Raw genomic sequence first — 13,030 nt, 5'->3', positions numbered from 1 at the left:
CAGAGAATGTTCAGCTACTCTTGTGCCCACAGAGAACCAAAGCATTGTGTGAAGCATTCTCCCCACTGCTCTTTTTTTTCTTTTTTTTTTCTTGGGACAGGATCTGGCTCTACCCCTCAAGCTGGAGTGCAGTGGTGTATCATGGCTCATTGCAACATCTACCTCCTGTATTCTAGCAATCCTCTTTTCTCAGCCTCCCGAGTAGCTGGTAGAGGTGTGTGCCACCTTGTCTGGCTTACTTTTGTATTTTTTTTGTAGAGATGGGGTTTTGCCATGTTGCCCAGGCTGGTCTCCAATTCCTGGGCTCAAGCAATCCTCCTGCCTCGTCCTCCCAAAGTTCTGGGATTACAATGTGAGCCACTGTGCCAGGTCCCATCTGCTCTGACCTTTCTTAAGTGTCCCTCTGGGGTCTCATCAGTTTTCACCCAAGAAGTAGAGTTCAGAGCTTCTCCATCTGAGATTTCCCAAACTCTCTCTCTCTCTTTTTCCCATTACTTCCCCTCTGCCTTTCTCTTTTCCCCCTACCTCAGGGGCATCTGAAAGTGACAAATCCTATTTTTGGCCTTTATCTTTCTCCAATAAGGACTTAAGCTATTGGAGGCTGGGCACGGTGGCTCATACCTGTTATCCCATCACTTTGGGAGGCCAAGGCGGGCAGATCACCTGAGGTCGGGAGTTTGAGACCAGCCTGACCAACATGGAGAAACCCCGTCTCTATTTAAAAAAAAAAAAAAAAAAAAATTAGCCAGGTGTGATGGGGCCTGTAATCCCAACTACTTGGGAGGCTGAGGCAGGAGAATTGCTTGAACCTGGGAGGCGGAGGTTATGGTGAGGCGAGATCGCGCCATTGTACTGCAGCCTGGGCAACAAGAGCAAAACTCCGTTTCAAAAAAAAAAAAAAAAGCCCAAAACTCATGGATTCTACCTGCTTTTCACCCTCTCCCATTTCTCTCCTGAATGTGAAACAAAGACAGGTTTTAGATTAACAGTAGGGAAGGAAAAAGAAAATAAAATATCAGGCTGGACATGGTGGCTCACACCTGTAATCTCAGCACTTTGGGAGGCCAAAGTGGGAGGATCATTTGAGTCCAGAAGTTTGAGACCAGTCTGGGCAACATAGCAAGACTCTGTCTCTACAAATAGTAATAATAATAATAATAATAGTAAAAGTTTTTTAAAATCAGGAAATTAAATAAAATGTAAATCCATGTCTCAAAAAATATGATCCTGTCATATTTACAATACGGTGTCCTGTGGTTAGCACTATTTAGCATTCCTCACTTCCCTTTCTGTTGCTATTGCCACTATAGAGTCTAGAAAAGCGAAATTTCCCCTTTCCCAGCCTCTCTTGAAGCTTAGCAATGTGGTATTTCCTGGTCAATAAGATAGGAGCAGAAGGCTGTTCAAGGTTTACAGGAAAGCTTGGACTTTAGTCGACAAAAAATTGGAGAGGGGACAGGTGTGGCTGGCATCATTTCTTTCCTTCTGCTTCCTACTTGAACGTGAACACTACTGGGTATGGTGTCTCATGCCTGTAATCCCAGAACTTTGGGAGGCTGAGGTGGGCAGGTTGTCTGAGGTCAGGAGTTCGAGACCAGCCTGGCTAACATGGTGAAACCTTGTTTCTACTAAAAATAAAAAAATTAGCTGGGTGTGGTGGTGCACGGCTGTAATCCCAACTACTTGGGAGGCTGAGTCAGGAGAATCACTTGAACCTAGGAGGTGGAGGTTGCAGTGAGCCGAGATTGCACCATTGCACTCCAGCTTGGGCAACAAGAGCAAAACTTAGTCTCACAAAAAAAAAAAAAAAGAAGTGAGCACAATGCCTGGAACTGCAGCAGTCATTTTGCTACCATGAGGACAAGGCTAAGAGAATCATACAGATGCCATGGCACCATAAGCAGCTGTATCTATATAGTGTAATTTATTTACTATTAAGCAAGAAAAGTAAATCTCCGTTTTTAAGTAAAAATAATCCCAGGACATGGTAGGAGCCCCTGGATCAGGCTATGCCCAAAAGCCACCTACATCTAGACTTCTGGACTTTTGTTATTTGCTGCTGAATTCATTCCTTTTCTTTTTTTGAGATGGAGTCTTGCTCTGTCACCCAGGCTGGAATGCAGTGGCATGACCTCGGCTCACTGCAACCTCCGCCTCCTGGGTTCAAGCAATTCTCCTGCCTCAGCCTCCCGAGTAGCTGGGATTACAGGCATCTGCCACTACACCTTGCTAATTTTTGTATTTTTAGTAGAGACAGGGTTTCACCATGTTGATCAGAATGGTCTCGAACTGTTGACCTCAGGTGATCCACCTGCCTCGGCCTCCCAAAGTGTTGGGATTACAGGCGAGAGCCACCGGGCCCCGCCCTGAAAGCATTCTTTTTTTTTTTTTTTTTTTAGAGACAAGGTTTCACCATGTTATATGTTGGCCAGGCTGCTCTTGAACTCCCGACCTTAGGTGATCTTCCTGCCTCAGCCTCCCAAAGTGCTGGGATTACAGGCGTGAGCCACCGAGCCTGGCCTTGAAAGCATTCTTAATATAGATACATTATTAAATTAGCACAAATGCTTTTCTCTTGATTGTCACAAACTATGCCAGGGACAGTGACAGTGACAGGTATCTTGAATTTTTTTTTGTTTTTTTGAGATGGAGTCTCATTCTCTCACTCAGGCTGGAGTGCAATGGTATGATCTTGGCTCACTGCAACCTGCCACCTGGTTTCAAGTGATTCTCCTGCCTCAGGCTCCCGTTTTGAACTCTAAACCACATGGATGCAAGACCATTTCTAACCATCCCTCCATCATGCTCAGCCCAGGTCCTGCCACCAGTTCTGTCCTGAGAGTTCCCATGCCAGCCTCTATTTTTCAGAGTGGGTCATGTGTGTAAGATAATGTTCAGGGTGGACTGCGTGGAAACTCTTGATCCTTCACACAGGCTGCAGGATGGAGATAGTCCTCCAATTACTGTCAACCTTAGGACCCACCACCTGGCCTTGGCCCCCCTTTCTCTGCAGCAGACCTCATAAACTAGTGTTTGAGTCAAGTCCGGACCTATCCACTAGAAGTCTTCTACAGGAGGTGTCATTGCTATGGTCTGAATATTTGTGTCCCTACAAAATTCACATGTTAAAACCTAACCCCTGTGGTGATGTCATTAAGAGGTGGGGCCTTTGGGAGGTCATTAGGTCATGAGGGCTCTGCCCTTGTGAATGGGATTCGGGTCCTTATAAAAGAGGTTTGGGCTGGGTGTGGTGGCTCACACCTGTAATCCCAGCACTTTGGGAGGCTGAGGCAGTGGATTGCTTGAGCCCAGGAGTTCGAGGTCAGTCTGGGCAACATAGCAAAACCCTGTCTCTACAAATTAGCTGGGTGTGATGGTGCATGCCTGTAGTCCCAGCTACTCAGGAAGCGGAGGTGGGAGGATCACCTGAGCCTGGGAGGTCAAGACTGCAGTGGGGCTGGGTATGGCGGCTCACACCTTTAATCTCAGCACTTTGGGAGGCCAAGGCGGGTGGGTCATTTGAGGTCATGAGTTCAAGACCAGCCTGGCCAACATGGTGAAACCCCGTCTCTACTAAAAATACAAAAAATTAGCCTCACCGTAGTGGCACACACCTGTAATCCTGGCTACTCAGGAGGCTGAGGCAGGAGAATCGTTTGAGCCTGGGAGGTGGAGGCTGTAGTGAGCCATGACCGTGCTACTGCACTCCAGCCTGGGTGACAGAGTGAGACCCTGTCTCAAAAACAAAAACAGAAAAAAAGGTGGCCAGGCATGGTGGTTCATGCCTGTAATCTTGGCGCTTTGGGAGGCCGAGGCAGACAGACCACAAGGTCAGGAGATTGAGACCATCCTGGCTAACGTGGTGAAACCTTGTTTCTACTAAAAATACAAAAAAAATTAGCTGGCCGTGGTGGTGGGCACCTGTAGTCTCAGCTATTTGGGAGGCTGAGGCAGGAGAATCCCTTGAACTGGGAGGTGGAGGTTGCAGTGAGCTGAGATCGCGCCACTGCACTCCAGCCTGGGCAACAGAGTGAGGCTTCATCTCACACACACCAAAAAAAGGTTTGAGAGAGCCTGTTTGCCACTTCTTCCATGTGAGGACACAGTAACAAGGTGGCATCTATGAGGAACAGGCCCTCACTAGACACCAAATCGCCCAGTGCCTTGATCTTGGACTTCCCGGCCTCCAAAACTATGAACAATAGATACCTGTTGTTGGTAAATACCCAGTATATGTTGTCATAGCAACCTGAATGGACTAAGACAGTCATGATGTACTGGGAAGGTTCCTGACTGCTCCAAGGGGTGGTGCCAGGCTCAGGGCCCCTCTTCTTCTTCTTGTTTTTTAGATGGAGTCTCGCTGTGTTGCCCAGGCTGGAGTGAAGTGGCGCCATCTTGGCTCATCACAACCTCTGTCTCCCAGGTTCGAGCAATTCTCCTGTCTCAGCCTCCCAAGTAGCTGGGATTATAGGCATGTGCCCCCACACCAGGCTATTTTTTTTTTTTTTTTTGTATTTTTAGTAGAGATGGGGTTTACCCCATGTTCTCCAGGCTGGACTCAAACTCCTGGCCTCAAGTGTGGACCCCTCTTTCGTTAAAGCCAACTGGAATTGCTTTTCTCTCTAAAAAAAAAAAAAGTCTCGAGAATTTCAGCCCATGACGAACATTGTGGCATGCAGGTAGCTAGGCTGAAATCTAAAGCCCAAATTGCCTGCGGTCAGATCCATTTCCATGCACTGATTGACCAGAGTCTGAATCCAAGGTCTCCCTCGGAGAATTTGTGTGCACGTAGCTTTTCCTGATGTTTGTACTCTGCCTTGTCTCTGAGGATTTCCAAGACCATTGGGTTCAGCCCAAATTGCATCTCTTTCTTCTCCACATTTGCCAGTGCAGTGCATTTGGCAGTAAAGTACGTGCCATCTCATCTGTTATTGTCCTGAGATGGTCTTTAAATCTTGGCAAACTTGGGCTGCTCTTCAACTTTTCTCTTTTGATGTTAACTTCTCCAGACCAGTGGCTGGCTCTTATTGATTTAATTTTTCCACATAGCTCTTAGCACAGGGCTTAGCACATTGGACTTTTTGTGGCAGCATGAGATAATGGAAGGAACGCTGGTCTTGCATCCTGGCTCTGCCACTTACTAGATGGAGAACCTTCGACAAGTTAGTGAAGTATTCTGAGCCCTATGAGAATTGCTGTGAAGACCAAATAACATAACGTGTGCCTTATTCCATTCACGTTTCAATAACAAGAGATCATAAACGCTGGGCGCCGTGGCTCACACCTGTAATCCCACCACTTTGGGAGGCTGAGGCAGGCTGATTACCTGAGGTCAGGAGTTCAAGACCAGCCAACATGGCAGAACCCCGTGTCTAATAAAAATACAAAAAGTTAGCCAGGTATGGTGATGGGTGCCTGTAATCCCAGCTACTCGGGAGGCTAAGGCATGAGAATAGACTTCAGCCTGGGAGGTGGAGGTTGCAGTGGGCTGAGATCACGCCACTGCACTCCGGCCTGGGCGATGGAGCGAGATTCCATCTCAAAAAAAGGAACATAAACTGGGTGACTTACAAACAACAGAAATTTGTTGCTCACAGCTCTGGAGGCTGGCAAGTCCAAGATCAAGGTGCTGGAAGGTTCAGGCTGGTGAGGGCCTGCTTTCTATTTCTGACATGGGACCTTCCAGCTGTGCCCTCACATGGCAGAAAAGGCAAGGAAGACAGTTTTCTGGGACCGCTTTTGAAAGAGCACTAATCCCAATCATAAGAACGCCACTTCCATTACCCTGTCACCTCCCAAAGACTGCACCTCCTAACATCGCATTGGGAGTTAGGATTTCAAAATATGAATCTAGGGGAGATGCAAACATTCAGACCATAGGGACGTGTCATTCAATTGTTTGTTCAATCAATATTTATTTATTCAATCAATTTTATTTATCTATTTATTTTTTGAGACGGAGTTTCACTCTTGTCGCCGAGGCTGGAGTGTAATGGCACAATCTCAGCTCACCACTACCTCTGCCTCCCAGGTTCTAGCGATTCTCCTGCCTCAGCCTCCCGAGTAGCTGGGATTACAGGTGTCTGCCACCGCACACAGCTAATTTTGTTTTTTTTTTTTTTTTTTTTTTTTTTTTGTAGACATGCAGTTTCTCCATGTTGGTCAGGCTGGTCTCGAACTACCGACCTCAGGTGATCTGCCTGCCTCGGCCTCCCAAAGTGATGGGATTACAGGCGTGAGCCACTGCCCCCAGCTCTATTTATTCAATATTTTTTGAGTATACATTCTATGTCAGGCATGGGGCTACGGACTGAAAATACAATGGTGAGTGTATAAATTAAGATACACTTTGGTTGGCTGGGCATGGAGGTTCATACCTGTAACCCCAGCACTTTAGGAGGTTCGGGTCAAAGGACTGTTTGAGGCTAAAAGTTCAAGACCAGCCTGGGCAACACAGCAAGACCCTGTCTCTCTATATATTTTTAAATTAAAAAACATTTTTAAAAGATACACTTTGGCCGGGTCCAGTGGCTCACACCTGTAATCCCAGCACTTTGGGAGGCCGAGGTGGGTAGATCACCTGAGGTCAGGAATTCGAGACCAGCCTGACCAATATGGTGAAACCCCGTCTCTACTAAAAATATAAAAATTAACCAGGCATGGTGGCACGCACGTGCCTGTAGTCCCAGCTATTTGGGAGGCTGAGGCAGGAGAATTGCTTGAACCCAGAGGTGGAGGTTGCAGTGAGCTGAGATCACACCACTGCACTCCACCCTGGGCGACAGAGTAAGACTCTGCCTCAAAAAAAAAAAAAAAAATTCAGAAGGGAGGATTTATCTGGCCTAGTTTTGATCATATGCCCCTCCCCTTGGCTAGAGGATAGCAGGCCTTTGATTTCAATCCCTGCTAACTATATTTATTTATTCATTTATTTATCTGTGGCGAGATCTCGGCTCACTGCAATCTCCACCTCCCAGGATCAAGTAATTATCTGCCTCAGTCTCCCAAGTAGTTGGGACTACAGACTTCCACCACCGTGCTTGGTTAATTTTTGTATTTTTAGTAGAGACGGGGGTTTCACCATGTTGGCCAAGCTGGTCTCGAACTCCTGACCTTAGGTGATCTGCCTGCCTCGGCCTCCCAAAGTGCTGGGATTACAGATGTGAGCCACCGCACCCCGCCTACTAAGTGTATTTAATGAGAGGAGGAAAACTTCAAAAGGAAATTGAATGAGAGTTGTATGTTGGGCAGGCTGAAAACAAGTGCTGCCACTCTCTTCCCTTTTAGAGCCTTCAGCCTTGAGAGGCCCATAGTAATCACAGGCTCCCGAAAAAGTGCCACATGAACCAGAGTGACCTCCACAATGGAGAAGTACCGGCCAGCCAGACTCGTGTGAGCTGAGAGATCAAGGAGAACTTCCCAGAGGAAGTAACACTGGGCGTGAAGAGTGACAGGGATAATAATACTATGTAAAAAGAGTGGGGCCGGGCACAGTGACTCATGCCTGTAATCCCAGCACTTTGGGAGGCCGAGGCGGGTGGATCATCTGATATCAGGAGTTCGAGACTACCCTGGCCAACATGGCGAAACCCCTTCTCTACTAAAAATACAAAAAATTATCTGGGCGTGGTGCTGGGCACCTGTAATCCCAGCTGCTTGGGAGGCTGAGGAAGGAGAATTGCCTGAACCTGGAGGCAGAGGTTGTAGAGAGCCAAGATTGTGCCACTGCACACTCTCTCACTCTCTCTCTCTCTTTCTCTCTCTCCCTCTCTATGTATATAGACTCATTTTAGTATATATATATATATACTAAAATTTATATATACATAGATAAATAAATTAGTCGGGTGTGGTGGCACATGCCTGTAAGTCCTAGCTCTTTGGGAGGCTGAGGTGGGAGGATCACTTGATCTCAGGAGCCAGAGCTTGCAGTGAGTTATGATTTTGCCACTGTGCTCCAGGCTGGATGACAGAGCAAGAGCTTATCTCAGTCAAATCAATCAACCAGACAATCAATCAATCAATCAATAAAGGAGGGATAGCGAAGAGAAGGACATGTATAATAGCCAGGAAATACTACAACAAATGCGCATTTCTCTCCTTTTCTTCCTCACTGAATGTGCAGGGTTGAAGCATTCTATTTTTAGTCACCTCTGGGAAACGGAAAAAGTGGCTAGGTGTGGGCCAGGAGTGGTGGCTTACGCCTGTAATCCCAGCACTTTGGGAGGCCGAGGCAGGTGGATCACAAGGTCAGGAGTTCGAAACCAGCCTGCCCAAGATGGCGAAACTCCATCTCTACTAAAAACACACAAAAAATTAGCCAGGCATGGCGGCGCATGCCTGTAATCCCAGCTACTCAGGAGGTTGAGGCAAGAGAATTGCTTGAACCCAGGAGGTGGAGGTTGCAGTGAGCCGAGATTGTGCCACTGCATTCCTGCCAGGTGACAGAGTGAGACTCCAACTAAAAAAAAAGTGGCTAGGTGTGGTGGCTCAGGCCTGTAGGCACTTTTGGAGGTTGAGATGGGAGGATCCTTTGAGGCCAAAAGTTTGAGACCAGCCTGGGCAACAGAGCAAGACCCCATCTCTACTCTATAAATTTTTTTAAAAATTTAAAAAAGAAAATGGAAAAAGGGAGATAAAATGAACACGATTTACAGATGATACAGCCTTATACCTGGAAAACCCAAGCAAATCTGTTGCAAAACAAATGATAAAAATATTCAGTTAGCTGGGTCCAAGATTTAAAAAAAAGGAAATCAATTGCTTCCTTATTTATACCAACATCAGCCACTTAGGGGATGTAATGGAAGGAGTGACCCCATTTACAATAGCAACACAAAAGATGAAAGACCTAAGAATAGATTTAACAAGAAATGCATAAAATATATATGAAGGAAACTTTAAAATGCTGCTGACAAAGGCAAAAGAAAACCAGAACTCATGGAATGACAGACTTATTATTAAAAGAGCAAAGTCAACAGCATAAAGACATCACTTCTCCCTAAGATGATCTATACAATTAATGCTATTGCAATTAAAAGTAATTCTCCAGCCGGGCACGGTGGCTCATGCCTGTAATACCAGCACTTTGGGAGGCCAAGGCAGGCAGATCACTTGAGGTCTGGAGTTTGAGACCAGCCTGGCCAACATAGTGAAACCCGTCTCTACTAAAAATACAAACAAAATTTAGCTGGGTGTGGTGGCAGGCTCCTGTAATCCCAGCTACCTGGGAGGCTGAGGCAGGAGAATCGCGTGAATGCAAGAGGTGGAGGTTTCAGTGAGCAAAGATTGCGCCATTGCACTCCAGCCTGGGTAACAGAGTGAGACTCTATCTCAAAAAAAAAAAAAAGAAGAGAAAAGAAAAGAGAAGAGTAATTCTCTGCCTGTTGAAAGCTCAACAATTCTTTAAAGCTCAGCTCAAATACCATCACTTCCTACATGAAACCCTTCTGAAAGTTAGGATATATTAAGTTAGTCTCTTGATTTTTATTTCACTCATTCATTCATTCATTCATTCATTTTTGAGACTGAGTCTCACTTTGTTGCCATGCTGGAGTGCAGTGGCACGATCTCAGCTCACTGCAATCTCTGCCTCCTGGGTTCAGGTGATTCTCCTGCCTCAGCCTCCCAAGTGGCTGGGACTACAGGCACGTGCCACCACACCTGGCTAAGTTTTTGTATTTTTAGTAGAGATGGGGTTTCATGGTCTTAGCCAGGATAGTCTCAATCTCCTGACCTCGTGATCCGCCCACCTCAGCCTCCCATAGTGCTGGGATTACAGACGTGAGCCACCTGCCTGGCCTTATTATTTTATTTATTTATTTATTTTGAGATGGAGTCTTGCTCTGTCGCCCAGGCTGGAGTGCAATGGCTCAATCTTGGCTCACTGCAACCTCCGCCTCCCGGGTTCAAGTGATCCTCCTGCCTCAGCCTCCCAAGTAGCTGGGACTACAGGTGCACACGCCAGCATGCTCGGCTATTTTTTATATTTTTATAAAAAGAGAGAGAGAGAGACAGGGTTTCACCATATTGGCCAAGCTGGTCTTGAACTCCTGACCTCAGGTGATCCACCCATCTTGGCTTCCCAAAGTGCTGGGATTACAGGCATGAGCCACCGTGCTCAGCCTTTATTTATTTATTTTTAAGAGACAAGGTTTTGCTTTGTCACACAGGCTGGAGTGCAGTAATGTGATAACAGCTCACTGCAGCCTCTAACTCCTGGGCTCAAGCGATCCTCCCACCTAAACTTCCTGAGTATCTGGGACTACAGATGTGAGCCACCACACCCAGCCAATACAAACTTTTTGAAGGTAAAGATGCTCTCTCACCTGTCTCTGTGTATCAGGGAAATAGTGACTTTGAGGCTTAGGAAACCTGGAGTCCCAGAGGTCAGGCCACAGGCAGGCTTTGTCTGAAGTGCAGAAGGAGCATCCCTGTCCCGTCTCCAGCTCTCCTTGTCCCTATGCTGGTTGGGACCCTGGGCTTGCTACCTGATTCTGCTTCTTGCCATCACCCCTACTGGGACATGGTGTTGCCTCCTGCTGTCTTGGAACCTAAACTTAGCCAGTGCTGGGCAATTGTTTTGCTCCATGCATCGAGTCCTGGCAACTGGCCTGGCTTCTTCCTGGGAACGAAGTCACCAGTCCCTGGTTTGGGTTTGGCTTCTCCAGTCTCAACACAACAGCCTGGGCTGGGCACAGTGGCTCATGCCTGTAATCCCAGCACTTTGGGAGGCCTTAAGCGGGCAGATCACCTGAGGTCAGGAGTTTGAGACAAGCCTGGCCAACATCGTGAAACCCTGTCTCTACTAAAAATACAAAAATTAGCTAGGCGTGGTGACTGGTACCTGTAGTTGCAGCTACTCAGGAGGCTGAGGCAAGAGAATCGCTTGAACCCTGGAGGCGGAGGTTGCAGTGAGCCGAGATTGCGCTATTGCACTCCAGCCTGGGCAACGAGAGAGAAACTTCATCTCAAAAAAAAAAAAAAAGACGGGGGAGAGAAATGTGAGATTTGGAGTGAAATTCTGGAGGGAGGGGGATGCCCTGAACAGCCAGGCATTATGGGAGATGAGGTACTCAGGAAAAAACTGAGTAGCAGCAGCCCAGCTGAAGGATTGTGAAAAAAAGCAGAAAGTATGGGGAAATAAAAAGCTGAAAGGTTAGGTTATTTGCTATGGGTCAGTGATGGAAGTCCTGTCCTCTATATCCTCATGAACTTTAGTAAAATGCCTGTGCCTGTAGCCCTGCAGGGTCCAGTGAGCCCCTCCCTGCTGGTGTGGAGATGAGAAACTGGAAATAAAGGACAGAAGACACAGAGATAGAGAAAAGAGAGTTTGGGCCCAGGGGTCCACTGCTACCCAAAGCACAGAGACCAGCAGTGGCCCCGAGTGCCTGGTCACTTTGACTTTTATTGAGTACAAAGCAGGGGGCAGGGCAGGTGGGATGAGGTAATGGTGGTCAGTGAATCATGTGTCTTGGAGGCAGGGGGCCCAAGACTTTGAAGAAGCCGAGTCAAGGAGAAAACCTAAGGTGTCAGCACTTTTTTCATACTTGTCAAGAAATGGCAAGGTCACTTCTAAGAAAAAGAGGAACCAGGTGCAGAAGCAGAACTTGAAAGTAGACATGAAATGTGACCGCTGAAGCACAGCATCACATAGAGACAATTAAGTCCCCGGATGTCTGGGGGCCTCCCTGACAGCCGTCAGGCCTACCACAGGGGCTTGGAAGAATGGAGTTTTCTCCTAGCTCCTCCGGGGAAGGAGACATCTCGGCTGTCTTGGACGTCTCCTTCCCTAACTGGCTAAACAGCGAGTGCTTTCACAGTGCTGACACTGTCGCACAGCCAAGGTGTCCTCCAGCAGCCCTTATGCGGGAGTGACAGAGGACTTAGAGCATCTTGCCTTAGGGTGTCCAATGCCACTTTATTCCCTTCTTGACCTGAGACTTATTAGTAAGATTAAAGATTATATGATTAGATAGATGTATATATTTGTGATTACATGTGAATAGCTATGTGATTATATATGATTATATATATAGGAATAACTATGTAACTATATCTCTGTTTCTAATTCTGTATTTATATGAGAACATGCTGAGGCTTCAGACCCTTGCCTCAGCTCTTGTGGGGGTTTCCCCCCAACATAGCCCCAGCTACTTGAGACGCTGATGTCGGGGGAATCTCTTGAGCCCAGCATTTCAAGGCCGCAGTGAGCTGTGATTGCACCACTACACTCCAGCCTGGACAACACAGCCAGATCCCATCTCCCTAAAAAAAAAAAAAAAAAAAAGCAGGGCACAGTGGCTCACACCTGTAATCCCAACACTTTGAAAGGCCGAGGTGGGAGAATTCCTTGAGCCTAAGAGTTTGAGACCAGCTTGGGCAACACAGTGAGAGACCATTTCTACAAAAAATTTAAAAATTAGCCAAGTGTGGTGGTAAATACCTGTAGTCCCAGCTACTCGGGAGGCTAAGACAGGAGAATTGCTTGAACCCAGATGGCAGAGGTTGCAGTGAGCCAAGACAGTGCCACTGCATTCCAGCCTGGGCAACAGAGCTAGACTCTGTCCCCCTGCCCCTCCAAAAAAGGGAAGAAATCTATTGTTTCAATGGCCAGCTAAAAGTGAAGGTTTGAGGTTGAGTTCAAGCTCTGAGGGGTCTCATAATCTGAAAGTTACATGAACTTTTCAGAAGATGTGAGTATGTCTTGAGGTTGAATGGGAGGGGTCTTGACGAATGAGTCTTAGGTACTTCCTGTCTTTTTTTTTTTTTAGACAGAGTCTTGCTTTGTTGCTCAGGCTGGAGTGCAGTGGCACAATCTCTGCTCACTGCAGCCTCCATCCTTCGGGTTCAAACTATTCTCCTGCCTCAGGCTCCTGAGTAGCTGGGATTACAGGCATGTGCCACCATACCTGGCTAATTTTTATTTTTTGTAGAGACGGGGTTTCGCCATGTTGGCCAGGCTGGTCTCAGATTCCTGACTTCAAGTGATCCGCCTGCCTTGGCCTCCCAAGTGCTGGGTTTACAGGCG

This window comes from Aotus nancymaae, unplaced genomic scaffold (assembly GCF_030222135.1).
Source record: "Aotus nancymaae isolate 86718 unplaced genomic scaffold, 86718_ANA_hifiasm-v0.15.2.pri h1tg000049l, whole genome shotgun sequence".
Lineage (NCBI taxonomy): Eukaryota > Metazoa > Chordata > Mammalia > Primates > Aotidae > Aotus > Aotus nancymaae.
The sequence above is the reverse complement of the archived record's forward strand: the minus strand, read 5'-3'. Positions refer to the sequence as shown.